At 41.5% G+C, this 27,145-nt stretch overlaps 1 protein-coding gene across 2 annotated transcripts in view; it reads right to left on the reverse strand.

The window, feature by feature from the left end:
- The window catches only part of GPR176 (G protein-coupled receptor 176), a 124,833-nt gene that overhangs the window by 83,311 nt on the left and 14,377 nt on the right, over window positions 1-27,145 (reverse strand). The window contains exons 1-2 of one of the 2 annotated variants that reach the window (XM_070797252.1): window positions 3,769-3,982; window positions 3,125-3,256 (exon numbers count right to left, since the gene is read on the reverse strand). The exons of the other annotated variant lie outside the window; for it this stretch is intronic. The gene's annotated coding sequence lies outside the window, so the exon portion shown is untranslated. Of the gene's footprint in view, window positions 1-3,124; window positions 3,257-3,768; window positions 3,983-27,145 lie in introns of those variants that run through there. 2 annotated transcript variants of the gene reach the window in all.

Genomic DNA, 27,145 nt, shown 5'->3' on the forward strand with positions numbered 1-27,145 from the left:
ACAGAAGCCAAGGAGAAGGAAGCAGTCAGTGTTGCAGAGGCCTTCTCCTTTTTGAAAAGGTAGAAGACTAGATTAGGAAGCCTCTTAAATCTTTTCCAGCTATGTAACAATGATGATAATAAAGACAAAACAAGCTATAAAGCTGGTTCTATTTACCTGTTCACATATTACACCCCAATATGAAATCATCTCTCAGACCCAGAACAGTATTGACAATAAATAACAAAATCTCCTTAAAGAATAAATGATATGTCAGGAGAATCTGCTTATGCTATTTTTGAGCCTAAATAGACTAGAATCCCAGAATGAGATGAAAATACAATACTGATACTCTAAATAGAAATTTTAAATCAAAGAGAAAACAATAGTCTACCTGAATAATTTAAGCTATCAAGATGGACCCATTCTCAAACAACTAGAATTTTGTAAATCAGATATGAGGATTCATTATTTCCTGATTTATTTATTTTCAGTTCAGTTCAGTTGCTCAGTCATGTCCGACTCTTTGCAACCCCATGAACCGCAGCACGCCAGGCCTCCCTGTCCATCACCAATTCCCAGAGTCCACCCAAACCCATGTCCATTGAGTCGGTGATGCCATCCAACCATCTCATTCTCTGTCATCCCCTTCTCCTCCTGCCCTCAATCTTTCCCAGCATCAGAGTCTTTTCAAATGAGTCAGCTCTTCACATCAGGTGGCCAAAGTATTGGAGTTTCAGCTTCAACATCAGTCCTTCCAATGAACACCCAGGACTGATTTCCTTTAGGATGGACTTGTTGGATCTCCTTGCTGTCCAAGGGACTCTCGAGGGTCTTCTTCAACACCACAGTTCAAAAGCATCAATTCTTCTGTGCTCAGCTTTCTTTTTTTTTTTTTCTAATTTTATTTTATTTTTAAACTTTACATAATTGTATTAGTTTTGCCAAATATCAAAATGAATCTGCCACAGGTATACATGTGTTCCCCATCCTGAACCCTCCTCCCTCCTCCCTCCCCATACCATCCCTCTGGGTCGTCCCAGTGCACTAGCCCCAAGCATCCAGTATCGTGCATCGAACCTGGACTGGCAACTCGTTTCTTACATGATATTTTACATGTTTCAATGCCATTCTCCCAAATCTTCCCACCCTCTCCCTCTCCCACAGAGTCCATAAGACTGTTCTATACATATCAGTGTCTCTTTTATATCAGCTTTCTTTATAATCCAACTCTCACATCGATATATGACCACTGGAAAAACCATAGCCCTGACTAGATAGACATTTGTTGGCAAAGTAATGTCTCTGCTTTTCAATATGCTGTCTAAGTTGGTCATAACTTTCCTTCCAAGGAGTAAGCGTCTTTTAATTTCATGGCTGCAGTCACCATCTGCAGTGATTTTCAAACCCCCCAAAATAAAGTCAGCCACCATTTCCACTGTTTCCCCATCTATTTGCCATGACATGATGGGACCAGATGCCATGATCTTCGTTTTCTGAATGTTGAGCTTTAAGCCAACTTTTTCACTCTCCACTTTCACTTTCATCAAGAGGCTCTTTAGTTCTTCACTTTCTGCCATAAGGGTGGTGTCATCTGCTTATCTGAGGTTATTGATACTTCTCCCGGCAATCTTGATTCCAGCTTGTACTTCTTCCAGCCCAGCGTTTCTCATGCTGTACTCTGCATACAAGTTAAGTAAGCAGGGTGACAATATACAGCCTTGACATACTCCTTTTCCTATTTGGAACCAGTCTGTTGTGCCATGTCCAGTTCTAACTGTTGCTTCCTGACCTGCATACAGGTTTCTCAAGAGGCAGGTCAGGCGGTCTTGTATTCCCATCTCTTTCAGAATTTTCCACAGTTTATTGTGATCCACACAGTCAAAGGCTTTGGCATAGTCGATAAAGCAGAAATAGAGTTCCTGTTTTTCTGGAACTCTCTTGCTTTTTCGATGATCCAGCAGATATTGGCAATTTGATCTCTGGTTCCTTTGCCTTTTCTAAAACCAGCTTGAACATCTGGAAGTTCACAGTTCACGTATTGCTGAAGCCTGGCTTGGAGAATTTTAAGCATTACTTTACTAGCATGTGAGATGAATGCAATTGTATGGTTGTTTGAGCATTCTTTGACATTGCCTTTCTTTGGGATTGGGACTGATCTTTTCCAGTCCTGTGGCTACTGCTGAGTTTTCCAAATTTGCTGGCATATTGAGTGCAGCACTTTCACAGCATCATCTTTCAGGATTTGAAATAGCTCTACTGGAATTCCATCACCTCCACTAACTTTGTTCGTAGTGATGCTTCCTAAAGCCCATTTGACTTCACATTCCAGGATGTCTGGCTCTAGGTGAGTGATCACACCATTGTGATTATCTGGGTCGTGAAGATCTTTTTTGTACAGTTCTTCTGTGTATTCTTGCCACTCTTCTTAATATCTTCTGCTTCTGTTGCTGCTGCTAAGTCACTTCAGTCGTGTCCGACTCTGTGGGACCCCATAGACAGCAGCCCACCAGGCTCCACCATCCCTGGGATTCTCTAGGCAAGAACACTGGAGTGGGTTGCCATTTCCTTCTCCAGTGCATAAAAGTGAGAAGTGAAAGTGAAGTCGCTCAGTCGTGTCCAACTCCTAGTGACCCCATGGACTGCAGCCCACCAGGCTCCTCCGTCCATGGGATTTTCCAGGCAAGAGTACTGGAGTGGGTTGCCATTGCAGGTCCCTACCATTTCTGTCCTTTATTGAGCCCGTCTTTGCATGAAATGTTCCCTTGGTATCTCTAATTTTCTTGACGAGATCTCTAGTCTTTCCCATTCTATTGTTTTCTTCTATTTCTTTGCATTGATTGCTGAGGAAGGCTTTCTTATCTCTCCTTTCTATTCTTTGGAACTCTGCATTCAAATGGGTATATCTTTCCTTTTCTCCTTTACTTTTCACTTCCCTTTTTTTCACAGCTATTTGTAAGGCCTCCTCAGACAGCCATTTTGCTTTTTTGTATTTCTTTTTCTTGGGGATGGTCTTGATTCCTGTCTCCTGTACAATGTCACGAACCTCCATCCATAGTTCATCAGGCACTCTATCAGTTCTAGTCCCTTAAATCTATTTCTCACTCCCACTGTATAATCATAACGGATTTGATTTAGGTCATACCTGAATGGTCTAGTGGTTTTCTCCACTTTCTTCAATTTCAGTCTGAATTTGGCAATAAGGAGTTCATGATCTGAGCCACAGTCAGGTCCTGGTCTTGTTTTTGCTGACTGTATAGAGCTTCTCCATCTTTGGCTGCAAAGAATATAATCAATCTGATTTTGGTGTTGACCATCATTTATTATAATTACCATTTTATAACATCTTTTGAAGTGACTCAAGGCTCTCAAATTATATTAATTTACACTGGCAACTTGGGGTCTCAAGAACATTGATTCCCCTCTCTTGCTTTTCCCACTAGCCAACACACATAACTGAAATGCACATTAAATTCACACAGTTGTGAACTACCAGCCTTGACATTATATTAAAACCAAGATAGATATAGAAGTAAGTTGTGCCAATATTTCAATGGACTGCAACAATTTTGTTTGTTTTTTAACTCAAAAGAAATACTTTAAATAAACCCAACACTGTGTTTCCCCTCAACCTTCCACCTTCACACACATTTTTAAAGGCAGTTTCCAAAAAAGAGCACTGGGATAGATAGTCACACAGACAAATTCATTATCACAACAAGACATACAATTCAGTTAGAGTTTATTTTCTTTTTTAAACACAGATAACTGTGGTGGTTGAGCACTTACTGATTTGGTAGGGTGGAATTAAAGAAATCTCAATTAAAACTGGAGTGAGGATAGGCCTGTAGGGGGAGCTCTCATGCCTCACGGAGATAGTCAATTACTTGGAAAAGGAGATGTACACCTACATCTGTAACAGAAAGGTGATGCCTACTTTACTATCCAGGCTTCCCTACTACCCTATTTCCTTTCCCAGATGGCTCAGCGGTTTAAAAAAAAAAAAAAAACCTGCCTGCCAATGCAGGAGACATAGGTTCAATCCCTGGGTCAGGAAGATCCCCTGGAGAAAGAAACTGGCAACCCACTCCAGTATTCCTGCCTGGGAAATCCCATTGGCAGAGAAGCCAAGTGGGCTTCAGTATATGGGGTTGAAAAGAATCCAACTCAACTTAAGAGTCTAAACAACAATAACTTTACTATCCAGCAGGAAGAAGAAAATCCTCCCTCCCACCTCCCACACACATACATACACTCTGATCAGAGACGGTAGCAATCCAACCAATGAACTGGTTGATTCTTCTATGGGGAGACCCTCCATACTTTGGACTCACAGCTTCCTTCAATGGATTCTTTGGTTATTACAGCCCTGCCCTGTTCCCTCCTCTTCCCTATAATAGCAAGTTCCCCTGCCTTGTCTCTGGATTTGCCTATAGTCTTCCATAGTTCACGTACCCTAAGTTGCAATTCCTCCAGCTGTTCTTAAATAAGCTTGCTTTTACTGGTAAAATATCTGGCTGTTATATTACAGAAACTGACAGTATGGACAATAACAATATTAAAGCAAAGACGAGAAACACTGACAATATTTGAGTATTTGCCAGTCATCTTGCTAGTGCTCTGCAGATATTAGCATATAGCCTCCCAGCATTATGATACAGATAAATAAGAAAACTGGTGCTCAGCATAATTGTTTATCCTTTACTCTGCTTTCAGTTATCAAGAACTTCAAAAGCAAATATTAAAAATGTACAAATAAAACTCCATAACACCCTTTCTAGGAAATCACCCCATTGAGAAAAAAACTTGGACAAATACCTTTTTTTAATTAAAAGATACTCATCACAGCACTACTCTTCATGGTTTAAAAAAAGAAACATCTTCCATGTCCAAAAATATAAGAATGGTTAAATGATTAAATACCTGAATACCACACAAATGTATGAAATGGTGCTTTTAACAAATGTTTAATGATATAAGAAAATGTTCATGAATATTTACTCTTCTCTTCTTCACAACTTTCTGTGTTTTCTAAATTCTCTACTATTTTACAAGGAGACAAACATTACCTTAAAAATAATAACAGTTAGCACAAGGACAAAATGCTAACGAGTGCCAGAACCAGAACACCCAGAACTATCTAATTCTAGAGCCCTCTGGCCCATTACCCAACATTGATCCCATCTAAAGTGTTAGTCACTCAGTCATGTCTGACTCTTTGCAGACCCATGGACTGTAACCTGCCAGGTTCCTCTGTCCATGGAATTCTCCAGGCCAAAGTACTGGAGTCCGTTGCCATTTCCTTCAGGGGATCTTCCCAACCCAGGAATTGAACCTTGGTCTCCTGCACTGCAGGCAGATTCTTTACCATCTGAGCCACCAGAGAAGCAAAACACACTACCACGAACAGTTCCTTAATAAAAACCCTTCATTTAATTTCAAATAGTTCACACATTTTATATTCACTCCACACACATTTATAGAATACCTATTGTGTACAAAGAATTAATATTTATCTCTGAAACACACACATTAAGACCATTTTGCAAATAAGGTTTTAAGTCTATTAGCCCTTCAACTTCCACCTTTTCCAATCCCTTCTCATATCTGCAAGTGCCATGGCAATAATGCATCTGATAGCAAATTGCATTTGTTGCCTGCGAGATCATGACCATAGCTGTGGAAAACATTTTAAAATTTTATTAAAAAATTTTATCTGGTCATAGCCTTGTTTGTTTTGGACTTAATTTATTTCAAGTTCAGAGCATCTAGAGCTTGAATAATCAGCTAATGACATTCATGACATTGTACAGGAGACAGGGATCAAGACCATCCCCATGGAAAAGAAATGCAAAAAAGCAAAATGGCTGTCTGGGGAGGCCTTACAAATAGCTGTGAAAAGAAGAGAAGTGAAAAGCAAAGGAGAAAAGGAAAGATATAAACATCTGAATGCAGACTTCCAAAGAATAGCAAGAAGAGATAAGAAAGCCTTCTTCAGCGATCAATGCAAAGAAATAGAGTAAAACAACAGAATGGGAAAGACTAGAGATCTCTTCAAGAAAATCAGAGATACCAAAGGAACATTTCATGCAAAGATGGGCTCGATAAAGATGGTATGGACCTAACAGAAGCAGAAGATATTAAGAAGAGGTGGCAAGAATACACAGAAGAACTGTACAAAAAAGATCTTCACGACCCAGATAATCACGATGGTGTGATCACTGACCTAGAGCCAGACATCCTGGAATGTGAAGTCAAGTGGGCCTTAGAAAGCATCACTATGAACAAAGCTAGTGGAGGTGATAGAATTCCAGTTGAGCTATTCCAAATCCTGAAAGATGATGCTGTGAAAGTGCTACACTCAGTATGCCAGCAAATTTGGAAAACTCAGCACTGGCCACAGGACTGGAAAAGGTCAGTTTTCATTCCAATCCCAAAGAAAGGCAATGCCAAAGAATGCTCAAACTACCGCACAATTGCACTCATCTCACACCCTAGTAAAGTAATGCTCAAAATTCTCCAAGCCAGGCTTCAGCAATATGTGAACCGTGAACTTCCTGAGGTTCAAGCTGGTTTTAGAAAAGGCAGAGGAACCAGAGATCAAATTGCCAATATCTGCTGGATCATCGAAAAAGCAAGAGAGTTCCAGGAAAACATCTATTTCTGCTTTATTGACTATGCCAAAGCCTTTGACTGTGTGCATCACAATAAACTGTGGAAAATTCTGAAAGAGATGGGAATACCAGACCACCTGATCTGCCTCTTGAGAAATTTGTATGCAGGTCAGGAAGCAACAGTTAGAACTGGACATGGAACAACAGACTGGTTCCAAATAGGAAAAGGAATACATCAAGGCTGTATATTGTCACCCTGTTTATTTAACTTATATGCAGAGTACACCATGAGAAACGCTGGACTGGAAGAAACACAAGCTGGAATCAAGATTGCCGGGAGAAACATCAATAACCTCAGATATGCAGATGACACCACCCTTATGGCAGAAAGTGAAGAGGAACTAAAAAGCCTCTTGATGAAAGTTAAAGTGGAAAGTGAAAAAGTTGGCTTAAAGCTCAACATTCAGAAAACGAAGATCATGGCATCCGGTCCCATCACTTCACGGGAAATAGATGGGGAAACAGTGGAAACAGTGTCAGACTTTGTTTTTCTGGGCTCCAAAATCACTGCAGATGGTGACTGCAGCCATGAAATTAAAAGATGCTTACTCCTTGGAAGGAAAGTTATGACCAACCTAGATAGCATATTCAAAAGCAGAGACATTACTTTGCCAACAAAGGTTCGTCTAGTCAAGGCTATGGTTTTTCCAGTGGTCATGTATGGATGTGAGAGTTGGACTGTGAAGAAGGCTGAGCGCCGAAGAATTGATGCTTTTGAACTGTGGTGGTGGAGAAGACTCTTGAGAGTCCCTTGGATTGCAAGGAGATCCAACCAGTCCATTCTGAAGGAGATCAGCCCTGGGATTTCTTTGGAAGGAATGATGTTAAAGCTGAAACTCCAGTACTTTGGCCCCCTCATGTGAAGAGTTGACTCATTGGAAAAGACTCTGCTGCTGGGAGGGATTGGGGGCAGGAGGAGAAGGGGACGATAGAGGATGAGATGGCTGGATGGTATCACTGACTCGATGGACGTGAGTCTGGGTGAACTCCGGGAGTTGGTGATGGACAGGGAGGCCTGGCGTGCTGCAATTTATGGGGTCGCAAAGAGTCAGACATGACTGAGCAACTGATCTGATCTAAATCAGCTAATAATCCATCCTCAGTGTCTGCATCTTTTCAGGCAGCTTTCCATCTCTATTCCTTGTTACTGTCAAAAAACCTCAATTCATCCTGTGATTTGCATAAGGCCACTCTAAGCCAGCAAGAGACTCTGTTACTCTGCTCCCAAGGGTGGCCAATGTAAGATGTTGTCAAAGTTCTGAATTATTATCTGAAAAACTTACCATTCATCACTGTCTCTGTGGACCACATTAGTGACAATATTTTAATCTGATAAAATATTTTTATTTTATTGCTTCATTCCTATGAAGTTATAATGTCAATATGGTCTTAATGGTCTTAACGTCAATGGTCTTAATGTGTGTGTTTCAGAGATAAATCTTAATCCTTTGTACACAATAGGTATTCTGTAAATGTGTGTGGAGTGAATATAAAATATGTGAACTATTTGACATTATAACGTCAATAAATATTACATAGGTCAGGTAGACTAATTCACACAATGAAAACTAATTTAAAATATTCTTTTTCCTCTTCATTTATAGTTAAGTCTTCCCTTTTTAAAAAGATTATGGTGATTTTACCAAGTGACTTGCTATCCTTAAAATCTTTCAGTAAGAATGATCACCAACATGGCAATATAACACCTCCTTACACCAGTTCCACAGTTACAGGTCCAGGTCAGAATGGAGACGTACAAGTACCTCTCTTTTCAATCATTCTTGAATTATGTAAACAATAACTATAAGCAGAGATGAGAGCTTATGTTTCTAAGAGGAGACAGAGAGTGAAAGGGATATCTGAAGAATGAGAGCAGTTAGCCAAGGAAGAGCTTTTATAGATAAAGGAACAATAGAAGACAAGGCGAAGAGACTAGGAAGAAAATAATGTGCCCTGGGAACCATGGGTGGTTTGGAATTCCTGGAGTGGAAGAGGTGAGCTGGAGAGGGAAACAGGGGCCAAGTTGCAGAATGTCACTATAAGGAAACAGAGAGAATAGGAGGTCAGGGAAAGGTTCCAGATAGGACAGTGACATGATCAGAGTCGTTAACTGAAGGATAATCAGGACAGGTGAAAATGGAAGTGTAAAATATGTTCTCCCAAGAAGCCTAACTGTGAACAGAAGAAGAAAGACACTAAAGGGGGAGAAATGCAAAAAATTGGCAAAAGAGCCAGGTAAAGTAAGAGACATTAAAGGTAAAGGCATGAGATAGATGACTGTTGGAGGATATGGATACTAATGATTTTGTAAGTATTGAAATAAGAACTTGAAAGCTTTACTCACCAGAGACCTCCTTCCTGTTCTAAGTGAAAGTGAAAATGAAGTCGCTCAGTCCTGTCCAACTCTTAGCGACCCCATGGACTACAGCCCACCAGGCCCTCCATCCATGGAATTTTCCAGGCAAGAGTACTGGAGTGGGGTGCCATTGCCTTCTCCCGTTAACAGCGGCTAGGCATATTATACTTACTTGGAATATTATATTTCCTGTTCTAAAGGAACATTCAAATCTAGATTTCTCATCCAGAATGCCAAGTCTTCTGGTTTCGAGCTACACAGAGTGTAATCTGAGGACCAATAGCATCAACAGTATCTAGAAGCTTGTTAGAAATGCAGAATCTCAGGCTCCACCCCAGACCTCCAGAATCAGAACCTTTATTGTAACCAGATCTCTGGCACATTCACTTACACACTGAAGTTTGAGAAGCACAACTACAGACTAACTCTGGAGACCTTTAAGGAATTATGAAGAATAGGAAAGGAACCAGAAGACTAGAGACAGGAAAAAGAGGAGAAAAAAATACAGCAAAATTTATACTGGTCAACCTGACACTAGTATGAATTAGTGACAGGATGACCAGAAGTAATCACTAGGGGCCAGCATGGATGCACTAAGTATGAATCATGCCCCAGAGAACAGATTTACGGTTGCCAAAAGGGGGTGGGTTGGGGGAGTGATAGAGTGGAAGGTTGGGGTTAGCAGATGTAAGCTATTATATATGGAATGGTCAAACAACAAGGTCCTACTGTGTATCACAGGGAACTATACTCAATATCCTGTGATAAACTACCATGATGGAAAAAAAATACCAAAAAAGAATATATAAAACTGAGTCACTGCTATACAGCAGATATTAACACAGAATTGTAAATCAACTATTACTTCAATTTGAAAAAAGAATAAATCATGCCAGATTCTCTTTATTTTCTATCAGCAAGCCCAGGAAATACAATAGACATATCTGGTTTTCAACAAAGCATCTGATAAAATGTCTCAAAATACTTTGGTAAGTAAGATATGTATGGACTGGGTAATAGTTCTATTCAATCCATTCATAATTGGTTTAATAATTATTTCAAAAGGGTTTTAACTAGTACATTAAAAGTAGCCTAGATTTTACCAGATCTCTAATGACAAGACTTCCAACTTTCTCTCCCTAGATCATTCAACACTTTTTAAAAAAATTTCTATAATTTAGGAGACACCAAAGATACACTTCCCTGGTAGCTCAGTGGTAAAGAATCCACCTGCAATGCAGGAGATGCAGGATTGATCCCTAGGTCAGGAAGATCCCCTGGAGAAGGAAATGGCAACCCATTGCAGCATTCTTTCCTGGGAAATCCCAAGGACAGAGGGGTTTGGCAGGCTACAGTCCATGGGCTCATGAAGAGTCAAACACAACTTAGCAACTCAACAACAACAACCAAAGATACACAGCTGGTTATCACTGAAAGCAAAATGTTACTTGGCATCATCAAGATCCACTCCCCTCCCCCACAAAATTAACAGGTTGATATAAAGAATTAAAACATCTTAGTTATATTTAAATGAATTTAAATGATGATGAAACTAACCTGGGCTCCTAAACAATAAAGACAGGATAATGAAAAAGAAGCATAACAGCAGCGAAATAAAGGCTTGGGAGTTTGAGAGATGCTAAATTCAATATGAGACATTAACATGAAGTGAACAGGATGTGAGTTCAGTTCAACACACCTGCCAAACTCCCTAATACAAGACTTATATAAGATTAAAAGAGGGCAGCAAAAAAATAAATAAATAAAAATAAAAGAGGGCAGCAGAATTAAATTAGCTTTTGCATTCTGTAACTTGAGATAGTACACAAAGATCTCATAATAAAAATTAAAGATGCCTGATATTAACAACAAGAAGTCCTAATAAGCAGACCAAATTGAAGTGTACTTTAAAGATACCCACATACTCCCTTGTTGTTCATATTGTAACAAGAGATTTGCATGCTAAATCAGTCATAATTCTCTCCAAACTCAAATAGCCCTTAATGGTCCTTCTGATCACCTACTTACCCTCTCTGTTCTCCTTTGTGCCAAACTTAACATGATCCTTGTGTGTTCCCATAACTACACTGCTTGTGGCTTTTTTTATAAAGACTTACTTTCCCAGTCTGGGATCGTTGCTGCATACATATTGGATATTTAGAGGGCACATTTAGGCTTAAAGCATCTTAGGGATACTGTTGGCCTGGGAAATCCAGACTGGTGACAGATGGGTGGAACTTCAGGGCTTTAGTTACTGAAGTATTAAGAAGCCCCAGAAGAAGGTGGAGCCCAGCATGAATGAAAGGAATGAAGGCAAAAGAAGCCCAAAATCCTAGGGATGGCATATGACATGTACCATAAGATGATGGGTATTGTCTAAAATTTTATTTCAATCTCAAAGTTTTGTGAGTAAAAAATAAATTCTGCATAGTACAAATGGAAGGATGATTTAGTGTTTTCCGATTTAGGTAACTTCAGACAGTTCTATCATGTTTCTGACTGCTAACTATTCCAGCTGAAATTCCATATGGAGATATGAGGTTGCGAGACAGAGAAGGAGCACCTGAAAATAGGATGAAGTACTCACATTACCCCACCACTACTTCTATAAAGGATATACCTCAAAAGGCAACCAACCTCCTGTCTTTTGAATAAATAATTTAGTTATAACTTATAGGATATGGGCTGAGATGGAGATGGTTAGCAGAAGCAGAATTAGGAAATTAATCTCACTCATAAAATTTTGAGGTAAGTTTCATTATCTAAGTCAGATTTGAGGAGGGGTCCTGCTTATTGAAATACTGAGTATCTATCTTTCCCATATTACCTTCAGATATTAAGTAACACTGGCTATTAAAAGAGGGGTAGAACTGATGCCAATAACCCCAAACTTAAATTCCTACTTCTTCCCCATTCCAATCACTCTTTGCAAGAATGAGTTGACTAAAAGCAATTTCCCAGGTGGCTCAGACAGTAAAGCATCTGCCTACAATGCGGGAGACCTGGGTTCAATCCCTGGGTTGGGAAGATCTCCGGGAGAAGGAAATGGCAACCCACTCCAGTATGCTTGCCTGGAAAATCCCATGGATAGAGGAGCCTGGTAGGACAGTCCATGGGGTCGCAAAGAGTCGGACATAACCGAGCAATTTCACTTTCTTTAACTTAATGCTACTACTCCCGTAGGAGGAAAAAAACACATCTTCTAATGACCCAGACACTTAAGTAACCAGTCTTTCCTTTCACTCACCTAACATCTACCCTCACTGCTTGGCTCCTGGGGCTATAACTTGGGAGTTAACCTGCATGATGCCCACCTAAGAAGACACTAAGAAGGTGGCTGGGCATCCCTAGATGAATGTTAAAGTGTGAAGCACCTGCATCAAAATCACATAGAGCATTCATTAAAGATATGGGCTGCAAGATCCTAGGCCAGGGGTCTTGGAGCCTATGGTAGCTCAGTAGTAAAGAACCTGGTTGCCAATGGTCTGCCTACCAATACAGGAGACAGGGGTTTGATCCCAGGTCCAGGAAGATCCCACATGCCATGTGGCAACTAAGCCCACGCACCACAACTACTGAGCCTATGCCACAACTACCGAAGCCCGCATGCTCTAGAGCCTGTGCTCTGCAACAAGAGAAGCCACCACAATGAGAAGCCCACCTACCCCAAGAGTATCCTCTGCTTGCCACTAGAGAAAGCTCATGTGAAGCAACAAAGACCCACCACAGTCAAAAATAAATAAATAAATAAAATTATATTTTAAAAAAGACCCCAGGCCAAACCCACGAAACAGAATTTCTGATGGTGGAACTCAGGAACCTGCACTTTTTAATGAGTGATTTTTATGCACACTACGTTTAAGAATCTATGCCTTTCAATGACAATCACAAAGAAAGATGAAGTGATTTACCACGTCAACCCATCACTCAACAGTAGGGCCAGGCTAGAATCCACTATTCCTCAGCACCTGGTGTGAACTTCACCAACTAGAGCCCAAGGGCTCGGTACCAAATAGAAAAAGGCGCTCTACAGAGAAAAGTCCCACCCAATCTTAACAATAATGGCATCCCACAGAGAAATAGCCGTCTAGTCCTTAATCCTGCCTTTCACGTGGCAGAGGCAGAAAGCTTCATTTTAGGGCTTCTGAAAATTTGTAGAATTGCCACTGCTAAAGATTCACAGCCTTGGGAGAAGGCCGTGGAAACAACAGGACAAACACAAAAGGTGCTATTTTCATCAATCAGTGAGAGGGTCTGGAAACCGCAATTTGATTATTTTGTCTCAGCTTGAGACTCGCTTGAACTTTATGTTCCTGGAAATTACATTCACACTCAGGTTGACTTCAGAGAGTTATTCTTTCTTTTCCATTTAGCAGCATTTGGAAGTGCTTTTTGTCCTAAGACACTGCACAGGAAGCCCCCACAAAAAGAAGCTGTAATTAAAGGTGTAAATGAGCACACACAGGGATGCTGAGGGAGCCAGGGAATAAACATCACAAACCCTCTAACATGAGGCAGAGGTATCCTCAAACATTCTTACTCAGAAAATACAAAGTCATTCTTAACACAAGACGCTCTCAACTACTTTATTCAGAACAAGTAATAAATTACTTAATTTGGAATTTTGTCTGCAGAAGGCATAATGACCTAAAATTATCACATTCAACATTATTTTAGCCTTCTTCTAAAGGTCATCTGATGAAATATCAGTAATTTTAATAGGAGGTAACAGTATCATTCATGTTTCATGGGCATGTGAACTCACAACTACAAGTTTTACCAGCTCTCATTAAAAGCCATACATGATAATGTCATAGTTTGTGAATGGCAACCAGACAAATATGGAGACCAAAAAATGTCCTAAAGGAATCAGAATGCTTACTTGTGGCTTAGGTTGAAATTTCAGTGTAAGTTTTAAAAAAATAAAATAAAAGCAGTGTCTCTCTTACCCAGCTTGGAAGTGATGATGGGCGCTAAAAACTGTATAAAATGTGAAAGTGTAGTCACGCGGTCTTGTCCAACTCTTTGAAACCCCATGAACTGTAGCCTGCCAGGCTCCTTTATCCACAGACTTCTCCAGGCAAGAATACTGGAGTGGATTTCCATTCCCTTCTCCAGAGGATCTTCCCAACCCAGGGACTGAATCCGGGTCTCCCACACTGCAGGCAGATTCTTTACTGTCTGAGCCACCAGGGAAACCAAAGAAAAACTCTATAAAAGTGGCTCTAAAATGCTTTCTCCAAAAGCAGTTGCTGATATGAAAGAGATACGTATAAAATTTGAACAAAATCGCTTCATCAATTTTAAATAGGAAAAAAACGCTGGATGAAGCACAAGCAGGAATCAAGATTTCTGGGAGAAATATCAATAACCTCAGATATGCAGATGATACCACCCAAATGGCAGAAAGCAGGGAGGAACTAAAGAACCTCTTGATGAAAGTGAAAGGGGAGAGTGAAAAAGCTAGCTTAAAACTCAACATTCGAAAAATGAAGATCATGGTCCCATAGGTTCACTTCAGTTCAGTTGCTGAGTCACGTCCAACACTTTGTGACCCCATGGACTGCAGCACACCAGGCCTCCCTGTCCATCACCAACTCCTGGAGTTTGCTCAAACTCATGTCCATTGAGTCGGTGATGCCACCCAACCATCTCATCCTCTGCCATCCCCTTCTGCTCCCACCCTCAATAGTTCCCAGGATCAGGGTCTTTTCAAATGAGTCAGTACTTCACATCAAGTGGCCAAAGTACTGGAGCTTCAGCTTCAGCATCAGTTCTTCCAATGAATATTCAGGACTGATTTCCTTTAGGATGGACTGGTCTTCTCCAGCATCACAGCTCAAAAGCATTAATTCTTCAGCACTCATCTTTCTTTATAGGCCAGCTCTCACATCCATACATGACTACTGGAAAAACCATAGCTTTGACTAGATGGATTTTGTTGGCAAAGTAATGTATCTGCTTTTTAATATGCTGTCCAGGTTGGTCATAACTTTTCATCCAAGGAATAAGAGTCTTTTAATTTCATGGCCACAGGCACCATCAGCAGTGATTTTGGAGCCCCCCCAAAAAAGGTCTGTCACTGTTTCCATTGTTTCCCCATCTATTCCCATGAAGTGATGGGACCAGATGCCATGATCTTAGTTTTCTGAATGTTGAGCTTTAAGCCAATTTTTTTACTCTCCTCTTTCACTTTCAACAAGAGGCTCTTTAGTTCTTCTTCACTTTCTGCCATAAGGGTGGTGTCATCTGTATATCTGAGGTTATTGATATTTCTCCCGGCAATCTTGATTCCAGCTTGTGCTTCATCCAGCCCAGTATTTCACATGATGTACTCTGCATATAAGTTAAATAAGCAGGATGACCAATACAGCCTTGACATACGCCTGTCCCTATTTGGAACCAGTCTGTTTTTCCATGGCCAGTTCTAACTGCTGCTTCTTGACCTGCATACAGATTTCTCAGGAGGCAGGTCAGGTGGTCTGGTATGCCCATCTCTTTCAGAATTTTCCACAGTTTATTGTGATCCACACAGTCAAAGGCTTTGGCATAGTCAATAAAGCAGAAATAGATATTTTTCTGGAACTCTCTTGCTTTTTCAATGATCCAGCAGATGTTGGCAATTTGATCTCTGGTTCCTCTGCCTTTTCTAAATTCAGCTTGAACATCTGGAAGTTCGTGGTTCATGTACTGCTGAAGGCTGGCTTAAAGAATCTTGAGCATTACTTTACTAGGGTGTGAGATGAGTGCAACTGTGCGGTAGTTTGAGCATTCTTTGGCATTGTCTTTCTTTGGGATCAGAATGAAAACTGACCTTTTCCAGTCCTGTGGCCACTGCTGAGTTTTCCAAATTTGCTGGCATATTGAGTGCAGCACTTTCACAGCATCATCTTGCAGGATTTCAAATAGCTCAACTGGAATTCCATCACCTCCACTAGCTTTGTTCATAGTGGTGCTTTCTAAGACCCACTTGACTTTGCATTCCAGGATGTCTGGCCCTAGGTGAGTGATCATACCATCGTGATTATTTGGGTCATGAAGATCTTTTTTTATAGTTCTTCTGTGTATTCTTGCCATCTCTTCTTAATATCTTCTGCTTTTGTTAGGTCCATACCATTTCTGTCCTTTATTGTGCCTATCTTTGCATGAAATGTTCCCTTGGGATCTCTAATTTTCTTGAAGAGATCTCTAGTCTACCCCACTCTGTTGTTTTCCTCTATTTCTTTGCACTGATCACTGAGGAAGGCTTTCTTATCTTTCCTTGCTATTCTTTGGAACTCTGCATTCAGATGCTTATATCTTTCCTTCTCTCCTTTGCTTTTTGCTTCTCTTCTTAGTTATTTGTAAGGCCTCCTCAGACAGCCATTTTTCTTTTTTGCATTTCTTTTTCTTTGGGATGGTCTTGATCCCTGTCTCCTATGCAATGTCACGAACCTCCATCCATAGTTCTTCAGGCACTCTATCAGATCTAATCCCTTGAATCTATTTCTCTCTTCCACCGTATAATCATAAGGGATTTGATTTAGGTCATACCTGAATGGTCTAGTGGTTTTCCCTACTTTCTTCAATTTAAGTCTGAATTTGGCAATAAGGAGTTCATGATCTGAGCCACAGTCAGCTCCCGGTCTTGTTTTTACTGACTGTATAGAGCTTCTCCATCTTTGGCTGCAAAGAATATAATCAATCTGGCTTCCCTGGTGGCTCAGAGGATAAAGCGTCTGCCTGCAATGCAGGAGACCCGGATTCGATCCCTGGGTTGGGAAGATCCCCTGGAGAAGGAAATGGCAACCCACTCCAGTATTCTTGCCTGGGGAACCCCATGGACAGAGGAGCTTGGCGGGCTACAGTCCACGGGGTCACAAAGAGTCGGACACAACTAAGCGACTTCACTTTTCTTTCTATCTGGTGATGTCCATGTGTAGAGTCATCTCTTGTGTTGTTGGAAGAGTGTGTTTGCTATGACCAGTGCATTCTCTTGGCAAAACTCTATTCGCCTTTGCCAACTGCTTCATTCTGTATTCCAAGGCCAAATTTGCCTGCCCCATCACTTCGTGGCAAATAGATGGGGAAACAATGGAAACAGTGACAGACTTTATTTTGGGGGGCTCCAAAATCACTGCAGATGGTGACTGCAGCCATGATATTAAAAGACGCTTGCTCCTTGGAAGAAAAGCTATGACCAACCTAGTGAAAGTGAAAGCACTTGCTCGTGTCGGACTCTTAGTGACCCCATAGACTGTATCCCACCAGGCTCCTCCATCCATGGGATTTTTCAGGCAAGAGTACTGGAGTGGGTTGCCATTCCCTTCTCCAGGGGATCTTCCCAACCCAGGGATCAAACCCGGGTCTCCTACATTGCAGACAGACACTTTACCATCTGAGCCACCAGGAGAGCATATTAAAAACCTGAGACATTACTTTACCGACAAAGGTCCGTCTAGTGAATGCTATGGTTTTTCCAGTAGTCATGTATGGATGTGAGAGTTGGACCACAAAGAAAGATGAGTGCCAGAGAATTGATGCTTTTGAACTGTGGTATTGGACAAGACTCTTGAGAATCCCATGGACTGCAAGGAGATCAAACCAGTCAATCCTAAAGGAAATCAATCCTGGATATTCGTTGGAAGGACTGATGCTGAAGCTGAAGCTCCAATACTTTGGCCACCTGATGCAAAAAACTGACTCATTTGAAAAGACCCTGATGCTGGGAAAGATTGAAGGCAGGAGGAGAAGGGAACTACAGAAGATGAGATGGTTGGATGGCATCACTGACTCAGTGCACATGAGTTTGAGCAAGCTCAGGAGTTGATGATGGGCAGGGAAGCCTAGCATGCTGCAGTCCATGGGGTCACAAAGAGTCAGACACAACTGAACTGACTGACTGACCAAGGCATCAAGACACATTAAAGTATATCAAAGTAAGGAAGTCAGATCAAGAAACACATTTTTCAAAGTCATGTCCAAATGGTCTTAACACTTGATTCCTCACCCACCTGGAAGAATGGATGGAGAGCTATGCCCACGAGTGAGTCCCACCCACCCAGTTGAAAAGGGAGGGGCTGCCCATCTCTCCCCTCAAGCCTAGAAAGAAGCTTCAACAAGCCCATGCAGACAGCTTGGTGTGTGAAACGTTACAACTGAAGTTCACAGTGAATAGTGACTGGTTCCCATCTAAGAAACCTACAGGGCAAGAGATGGGTTGACAGGCTGCTTAAAGAAGAGGATAAAGTGGGCAGGCTGCACCCCCAGAATTTTGGGGGCCAAGGATTCATGTGTGTTCCCTTGGATCAGATGTGGGCTATGGTTTAAAAGCAATTGCATGGGGTCAGGTCATGACTTCTCCAAGAGGGTCACCTGCAGGGATAACCAGTCCTCAGCAGAAAGAAGCTGGAGACCCAGTAGCATTCACAGAAGCTGAGGACACAGTGGGCTACCAAACAAGAATATGAGAAGACATCACCACCATCAAGGGATAGGTGATAGTCCAGAAAGCATGACGCCAATTACAACAGGATGAGTCTTTCTGGTCTTTTCTGTCCCTCCCACAGTTCCCCCCTCCACCTCTATAATATCAGGCACAACTTCAGCTTCAGTCCAAAAGTCAAGAAAGGTTGGCCAGAGCTCAAGATAGGGAAGGAAGCCAACCAGACACCTTTACCCAACTTCAAGCTTCTCCCAGGCAACAGACCTGGACTGGGGGTTGTGGGGAAGGGAGAAGTTTTCATTTTCAATTAAGTTTGGTGTTTTGCCTCTTTCATCAGACTTGCACACACTATGTACTAAATTGGGAGTGTTTTAAGACTTAAGAATAACCAGAAAAGTTGCAGAGTTGCTCATCCTTTCATTTAAGAAGTCATACAAATGGAATTGAAATTAAAAGTAACAAAACACTGAACACACAATTAGGATGAATCTTCAGGGAATTATACTGAGTGAAGAAACCAATCCCAAAAGGTTCCACACAATGTTATCCTATTTCTATAATCATCTTGAAATGACAAAATTATAGGAACTGAGGTCAAATTAGTGGTTGCAGAGTAAGAAAGGCTAGGAGCAAGAGGAAAGTGGATGTGGTTACAAAGGGGCAACAAGAGGCTTAAAACAACAGAAATTTATTGTCTCACAGTTATGGAAGCTAGAAGTCTGATATCAAGGTGTTGGCAGGGCCATGTTCCCTCTGAAACCTGTAGGGGAATCCTTCCTTGTCTATTCCTAGCTTCTGGTGGCTTGCCAGAAATCTTTGGTGTTCCTTGGCTTACAGTTGCATAACTCAATCTCTGTCTTTACTTCTTTCTCTGTTTCCCTGGGTTCTGTCTTTACTTAGACTTCTTATAAGGACATGTCCTTATGAGGATGTGTACTTTAATGTTGGATTAAAGGCCCACCCTACTCCAGTATGACCTCACTGAAAGTAACTACATCTACAATAACCTTACTGCCACATAAGGCCACATCCTGAGGTACTAGGGGTCAGGACTTCTACATATCTTTGGGGGGAGTAGGGATACACAACCTATAATACTTGGCTAGGGTAAAAATATTGTTGTTGTTTTTTTTCATATCTTATTCATATCCCCATTCCCACCACAGAGTTTCCCAGATAAGACAGGTAGAAGGATGAACAGGTAGTGGTTCCCTAACAAGTGACAGAAACTTCAGGGCACCACTCTGATCTCACATAGCTAGGAGCCACCTGTCTCAGTATAGACAGTCAAATGCCACCTGTAGCTCCATGATGACAACACTGCCTCTTAGCCACTCTCCCACAGGGAGCATCCTGTCCCTAGGCTGTTTCAGCAATCACTTTTGTCTAGGATCCAAAAGCCTGTAAAAGCTATAGTGACATCCTCATACACATTATGCTGCCAGGTTCAAAATGCTGCCTGTCTTATTTCTCAGGCTCCCTCTAAATTAAATCAGGCTTTAACTTCTCTCCTTGTGGATCTCCTATCAAGGGACCTGTTGTCCCTCATGATATCTGGCTTTTATGAGCACCACTCCAGGCTACTGTATGACTGTATCTGAGTCTTGGCTGTGGGCAAAATTCACGGTCACAATGCTCCTACTGCTGCTGTTAAGTCGCTTCAGTCATGTCCAACTCTGTGCAACCCCATAGACGGCAGCCCACCAGGCTCCCCTGTCCCTGGGATTCTCCAGAAAAGAATACTGGAGTGGGTTGCCATTTCCTTCTCCAATGCATGAAGGTGAAAAGTGAAAGTGAAGTCACTCAGTCCCGTCTGACTCTGAGTGACCCCATGGACTGCAGCCTACCGGGCTCCTCCGTCCATGGGATTTTCCAGGCAAGAGTACTGGAGTGGGGTGCCATCGCCTTCTCCGAGAATGCTCCTAAGCCTCATGCAAATCAGAATAGTGGCTATTTAATTAATTGTTCTGTTTAGTTTCCCCCAAGCATCTCATTCAATAAATACATACTGAGCATCAACTATATACCAGACACTGTTCCAGATGCTGGGGACACAGTGGTACATTAAATAAACTTTCTGTCCGTGTGGTTCTGCATCCCAGTGGAGAGAGACAGAAAGCTAAACAAACAAGACCATTTCAGGGATTGTAACTGCTATAGAGGAAATAAACAGGATGATGTGATAGAAGTGGAGAGGGGACATTTGAGCTGCAATTTAAAGGAGGAACACAAGTCAGCCACAGGATGTGTCGAGGGAAGAACATTCCAAAGCAAAGGAACAGCAAGGACAATGGCCTTTACAAGCATTAAACTTGACATGTTAAATTGAAAGGTGGTTCAGAAACTTACGTGGGACATCTCTGCTTTGCTCCTTTTGACTTTCTGCCACTTGCTGCATACCTTCTGCCTCTGTATGGCCTTTTTTTAAATTTTTATTTTATATTGAAGCATAGTTGATTAACAATGCTGTGTTAGTTTCAGCAAAGTGATTCAGTTACACATATATATGCATATATTCTTTTTCAAATTCTTTTCCCATTTAGCTTATTAGAGAATATTGAGTGGAGGTCCTTGTAATATACAGTAGGTCCTTGTTAGTTATGTATTTTAAATATAGTAGTGTGTATATGTCAATCCCAAATTCCCAGTGTATATCTCCCACATCCTTCCCCTTCAACTATGAAAAGATACTCAACATCACAAATTATTAGAAAAATGCAAACCAAAACTACAAAGTGATATCGCCTCACATATGTCAGAATGGCCATCATCAAAAAATCTGCAAACAATAAGTGCTGGAAAGAGCATGGACAAAAGAAAACCCTCCTACACTGTTGACAGGAATGTAAATTGGTACAGCTACTACAGAGAACAGGATGGAGTTCCTTAAAAAACTAAAAATAGAGCTACTATATGATCCTGCAATCCCAGTCCTGGGCATATATCTGGAGAAAAACATAGTTTGAAAGGATGCATGCACCCCAACGTTCACTGCAGCTCTATTTACAGCAGCTAAGACATAGAAGCAACCTAAATGTCCATCGACAGGTGAATGGATAAAGAAGATGTGGTACATATAAGCAAAGGAGTATTCAGTTCAGTTCAGTTGCTCAGTCATGTCCAACTCTTTGCAGCCCCATGAACTGCAGCACACCAGGCCTCCCTGTCCATCACCAACTCCTGGAGTTCACCCAAACCCATGTCCATTGAGTCAGTGATACCATCCAACCATCTCATCCTCTGTCTTCCCCTTCTCCTCCTGCCCTCAATCTTTCCCAGCATCAGAGTCTTTTCAAATGACTCAGCTGTTCCCATCAGGTGACCAAACTATTGGAGTTTCAGCTTCAACATCAGTCCTTCCAATAAACACCCAGGACTGATCTCCTTTAGGACAGACTGGTTGGATCTCCTTGCAGTCCAAGGGACTCTCAAGGGTCTTCTCCAACACCCAGTTCAAAAGCATCAATTCTCCGGCGCTCAGCTTTCTTCACAGTCCAACTCTCATATCCATACATGACCACTGGAAAAACCATAGCCTTGACTAGATGGACCTTTGTTGGCAAAGTAATGTCTCTGCTTTTTAAAATGCTGTCTAAGTTGGTCATAACTTTCCTTTCAAGGAGTAAGCATCTTTTAATTTCATGGCTGCAATCACCATCTGCAGTGATTTTGGAGCCCCCCAAAATAAAGTCTGACACTGTTTCCACTGTTTCCCCATCTATTTCCCATGAAGTGATGGGACCAGATACCATGATCTTAGCTTTCTGAATGTTAAGCTTTAAGCCAACTTTTTCACTCTCCTCTTTCACTTTCATCAAGAGGCTCTTTAGTTCTTCTTCACTTTCTGCCATAAGGTGGTGTCATCTGCATATCTGAGGTTATTGATATTTCTCCCAGCAATCTTGATTCCAGCTTGTGCTTCATCCAGCCCAGCATTTCTCATGGTGTATTCTGCATATAAGTTAAATAAACAGGGTGACAATATACAACCTTGACATACTCCTTTTCCTATTTGGAACCAGTCTGTTGTTTCATTTCCAGTTCTAACTGTTGCTTCCTGACCTGCATACAGGTATCTCAAGAGGCAGGTCAGGTGTTCTGGTATTCCCATCTCTTTCAGAATTTTCCACAGTTTTATTGTGATCCACACAGTCAAAGGCTTTGGCATAGTCAATAAAGCAGAAATGGATGTTTTTCTGGAACTCTCTTGCTTTTTTGATGATCCAGGGGATGTTGGCAATTTGATCTCTGGTTCCTCTGCCTTTTCTAAAACTAGCTTGAACATCTGGAAGTTCACAGTTCACGTATTGCTAAAGCCTGGCTTGGAGAATTTTAAGCATTACTTTACTAGCATGTGAGATGAGTGCAATTGTGCGGTAGTTTGAGCATTCTTTGGCATTGCCTTTCCTTGGGATTGGAATGAAAACTGATATTTTCCAGTCCTGTGGCCACTGCTGAGTTTTCCAAATTTGCTGGCATATTGAGTGCAGCACTTTCACAGCATCATCTTTTAGGATTTGAAATAGCTCAACTGGAATTCCATCACCTCCACTAGCTTTGTTCGTAGTGATGCTTCCTAAGGCCCACTTGACTTCACATTCCAGGATGTCTGGCTCTAGGTGAGTGTGAGTGATCACACCATCGTGATTATCTCGGTCATGAAGATCTTTTTTGTACAGTTCTGTGTATTCTTGCCACCTCTTTTTAATATCTTCTGCTTCTGTTAGGTCCATACCATTTCTGTCCTTTATCAAGCCCATCTTTGCATGAAATGTTCCCTTGGTATCTCTAATTTTCTTGAAGAGATCTCTAGTCTTCCCCATTCTATTGTTTTCCTCTATTTCTTTGCATTGATTGCTGAGGAAGGCTTTCTTATCTCTCCTTGCTATTCTTTGGAACTCTGCATTCAAATGGGTACATCTTTCCTTTTCTCTTTTGCTTTTCGCTTCTCTTCTTTTCACAGCTATTTGTAAGGCCTCCTCAAACAGCCATTTTGCTTTTTTGGATTTCTTTTACTCAACCATTAAAAAGAGTGAAATAATGCCATTTGTGGCAACATGGGTGGACCTGGCAATTATCATACTAAGTGAAGTAAGTCAGACAGAGAAAGACAAATATATGATATAGTTTATATACAGAGTCTTAAAAATGATACAAATGAGTTTATTCACAAAACAGAAACAGACTCACAGACTTAGAAAATGAACTTATGTATTATCTGTTTAGCTTGACAATGCCCACATGGATCTGGCCCAGGTTCTTCCCTGCACTTGAATGCCTGGACTTTGTGCTGACAAACCTCCCACTGTCCCACCCATGTCCTGGGCTTGGATCAATGGAGGACATTCATTTCACCCCTTACAGAAGTGATCTGCTTCAACAGTCGTGAGAGCAGGACACTGGCCATGTGAAATTTAAAGCAGAAAACATGGAGCAGCTCATTTCCCCAACCATATACCTGTCAAGTGTCCAGGACCCCAACTACACACCACAGCTAACTGTGGTGAGGGTGCTGTTTCCTGGGACTCAGCCATAGCCTTGCCCTCTGACCTCCCCAGAAGCTCTATAAACACTCAGGAAGCAGAAGCCAGTTTATGACCCAGAACCTGGTGAGCTCATCATCTCCTGGGAGGCTCCATCTAACAATGGTAATTTTTCCTTCTTCTAACACAGATTTTTTTTTCCTAACTTCTAAATTTTTATATTAGGAATTAAATTTTTATGTTAACTAACTACTAACAGCTATTTATGTATAAGCAACTTGATTTTTAAAGCAATGTTTAACTGAGAGAGAAAAAGCAACAGAAGCTCTGTGCTGATTCAGAACCAATGTCACTGTATTTCCTGGTCCAATAGAATCTCCTCTGGGCTTCTGCCCCTGTACACGCACAGGCAGCTTTCAGCCTCTTTTACATTCCTGGGCTTATTTTCCACTCCTGACCTCTGGCACTGCTAGACTTAGAGTCACTCTCAATGTACGTGAGCATCTCTCCAGCTGCCAGCCTGTCTCTGGCTCTTATGCAACTCAGGGCTCTGGGTCTCAGCTGCTCTTCTTTCCTGGACTTCAGACGTTCATGGCATTAGGGCCTACCTGGTTGTGAGAATATGCTCACACGTGTGTCACTCCCCCTCCGAACTTGTTTACACAAATGCAGGATATGAATGGTGATGGCAATACTACATGAATCAAGCAGGATGTTTCTGTCGTGCATGACAAGAAGCCAACTCACAGACGTTGATGCAAAAAGGGAGATGCTGGGTGTTTTGGGTTCATGTAGTTGAAGAACACAATTTCTGAACCTCCAGGGACTCACACAGTATCACCAGGATAGCTTTTATGTCACCCTTCTCCTTCCTTTCACCCTTACCTCTACCCTCATTCTCTACAGCTAAGTTTGCTTTATCTCTGCTCAGCAGTCCCTTTGGAAAAGAGGGGTTCTCTACACCAATGGCATTGACCAAGCTTAGATCCCATGACCCATTCCTGGACTAATCACTGAAAACAGGGAAATAGGATCCCGGGACCAGCAAGGCCTGGGTCATGTGCCCTTCACTGTCTCCCAGACTGCATGGAGTCAAGCAGAGTACTGTTAGGGGCTATCATATAAGGAACCACACAAAGTAGAAAGTGGTAGATACTACAGTTTGGTTCATTTCATTTCATAATCTTCCAACCATCTGCTACCCTCTGCAACAAAGGCTGGAAAGCTAAAAATACTTTTTCAGACAGGCTTGCATTTAGAGCACAGGCTTATATCCAAGTTCTGGCCAGCAGATGTTACCAAGAAAAGCAGACATGATTAACGTGAGGTGGTGGCTGGTGCAGTCATCATATTTTCTCGTAAGTACAGGAGAATGACAGATGTCTTTGGTCCTTCACGGCCAGCTATGTCGTAGGGTTCTAGAGTCTAATCTCTACATCACTAACGGTACGCAACAACAGCTTCATTTCTGCTAGAATTAGTGGTATGCTTTGCATATTTCCTGATAAGGTCCCAGCCCTGTAGCATTCAGGCTTGGTTCCCTGAATCCCATAAATTTTATAAGCAGCTTAATATCCTGAAGGAAATTTCTTTCCTCATCATCAATAATAGGCTAGTTTCATGTAGAAGAAAAACTAACACCTTGCACTGTTGCATTATGCAAAAATGTGCATATTATATCACCTGGTCAGGAGTAAACAAACATACGTCTGCTCTCTGAGTCCCAACACTCCCCCAAAATAAAGACAATAAAAAGATCCAGGATCACACTGTCTAGCTCTGGTCCCCAAAATAACTGAAACTGTGAATCTTTCCTGTAAATTACCAACTCAGCAACAATAACTTTATTGTTTTGCAATTTTATTGACTTTTACAGTCACCTCTTTTACTTTCACCCTCACCTCTACCCTCATTCTCTACAGATCAGCTTCCTCTATCTCTACTCAGCAGTCCCTTTGGAAAAGAGGGGTTCTCTACACCAGTGGCATTGACCAAGCTTAGATCCTATGACCCATTCCTTGACTAATCACTGAAGACAGGGAAATAGGATCCCAAGAAGATATGACACACATATGACATATCTGAAGATATGACATAATCTTTGAGGTTACAACACTCACGTGAGGTAACTGTGAGCAGAGTAACTGTAAACATGGTAATCTTGTGGTGGTTGTTTAGTTGCTAAGTCGTGTCTGACTGACTCTCCTGTGACCCCATGGACTGTACCTCGCCAGGCTCCTCTCTCCATGGGATTTCCCAGGCAAGAATACTGGAGTGGGTAGCCATTTCCTTCTCCAGGGTATCTCCCCAACCCAGGGAGAACCTGCATCTCCTCCATTGGCAGGTAGATTCTTAACCACTGAGCCACCAGGGAAGCCCAATCTTGTGGTTGCTTTTTTAAAAATAACTGTTTGCTGTGTATTTCATTTGGGAAGCCAGTCCTTCAAAAACCTGAACTCCCTTGCAATCCACCTTTGTAAATAAAATGTTTTTCTTTCTAGAACACCTTTATGGCTGTGTCTTCTTTTGACAATAAACTCTGTTATTTGCAGTTAAGAGCCCCTCATAAATACTAGAAGGAAAGTTCACCAGTGGGTGCTCATGCATTGTTAAGGGAGAGCAGTACTGTTAGAGGGAGAGGATGAGTTGAGAAAGTGAAAACAGAAAATTGTCCCTACATTGTTTCATAATTCATATTATGATTGGAATAATGTGGTATTGTTGTAAATTACAAAATCCAGTGTACATATAAGGCTAAAGCAGTATTCTTGATTGGCAGTTACGATTTGGCAGGTAAGTCAAGGGCACCTATATTGTATGGGTAGCATCCATCTCCCATTAGCTAAACCCTGCTTGTCTTTTGAAGACCCTTTAAGAAGTTTCTAAACTGCCCATGTATATTGTCTTCCTAGATAATGTGACCATCCTATGGCAATTAACATTGCACACGGAGTCATCTATCCATGTAATAGCTATCGACTAAGCGTCAACTGACAAAAACATGATCACAGGCCAGCATCAAGCAGCACCACCAGGACAAAGAGAGGAAGATTATTCTGGACACCTGATTCAATGTAGCCATCAGCGCTAAAAAGATGGGGAAGCAGGGGTAGTGGGCTAAGAAGAGGCACAAGGGGAGATTCATGTTATCTGTGACATTTTAATCAACAAAAAACAAGTATGACAAAATGTTACCATTTATTATTTCTGAATAGTGGGCTTATAATTT

This window comes from Bos indicus, chromosome 10 (genome assembly GCF_029378745.1).
Source record: "Bos indicus isolate NIAB-ARS_2022 breed Sahiwal x Tharparkar chromosome 10, NIAB-ARS_B.indTharparkar_mat_pri_1.0, whole genome shotgun sequence".
NCBI lineage: Eukaryota > Metazoa > Chordata > Mammalia > Artiodactyla > Bovidae > Bos > Bos indicus.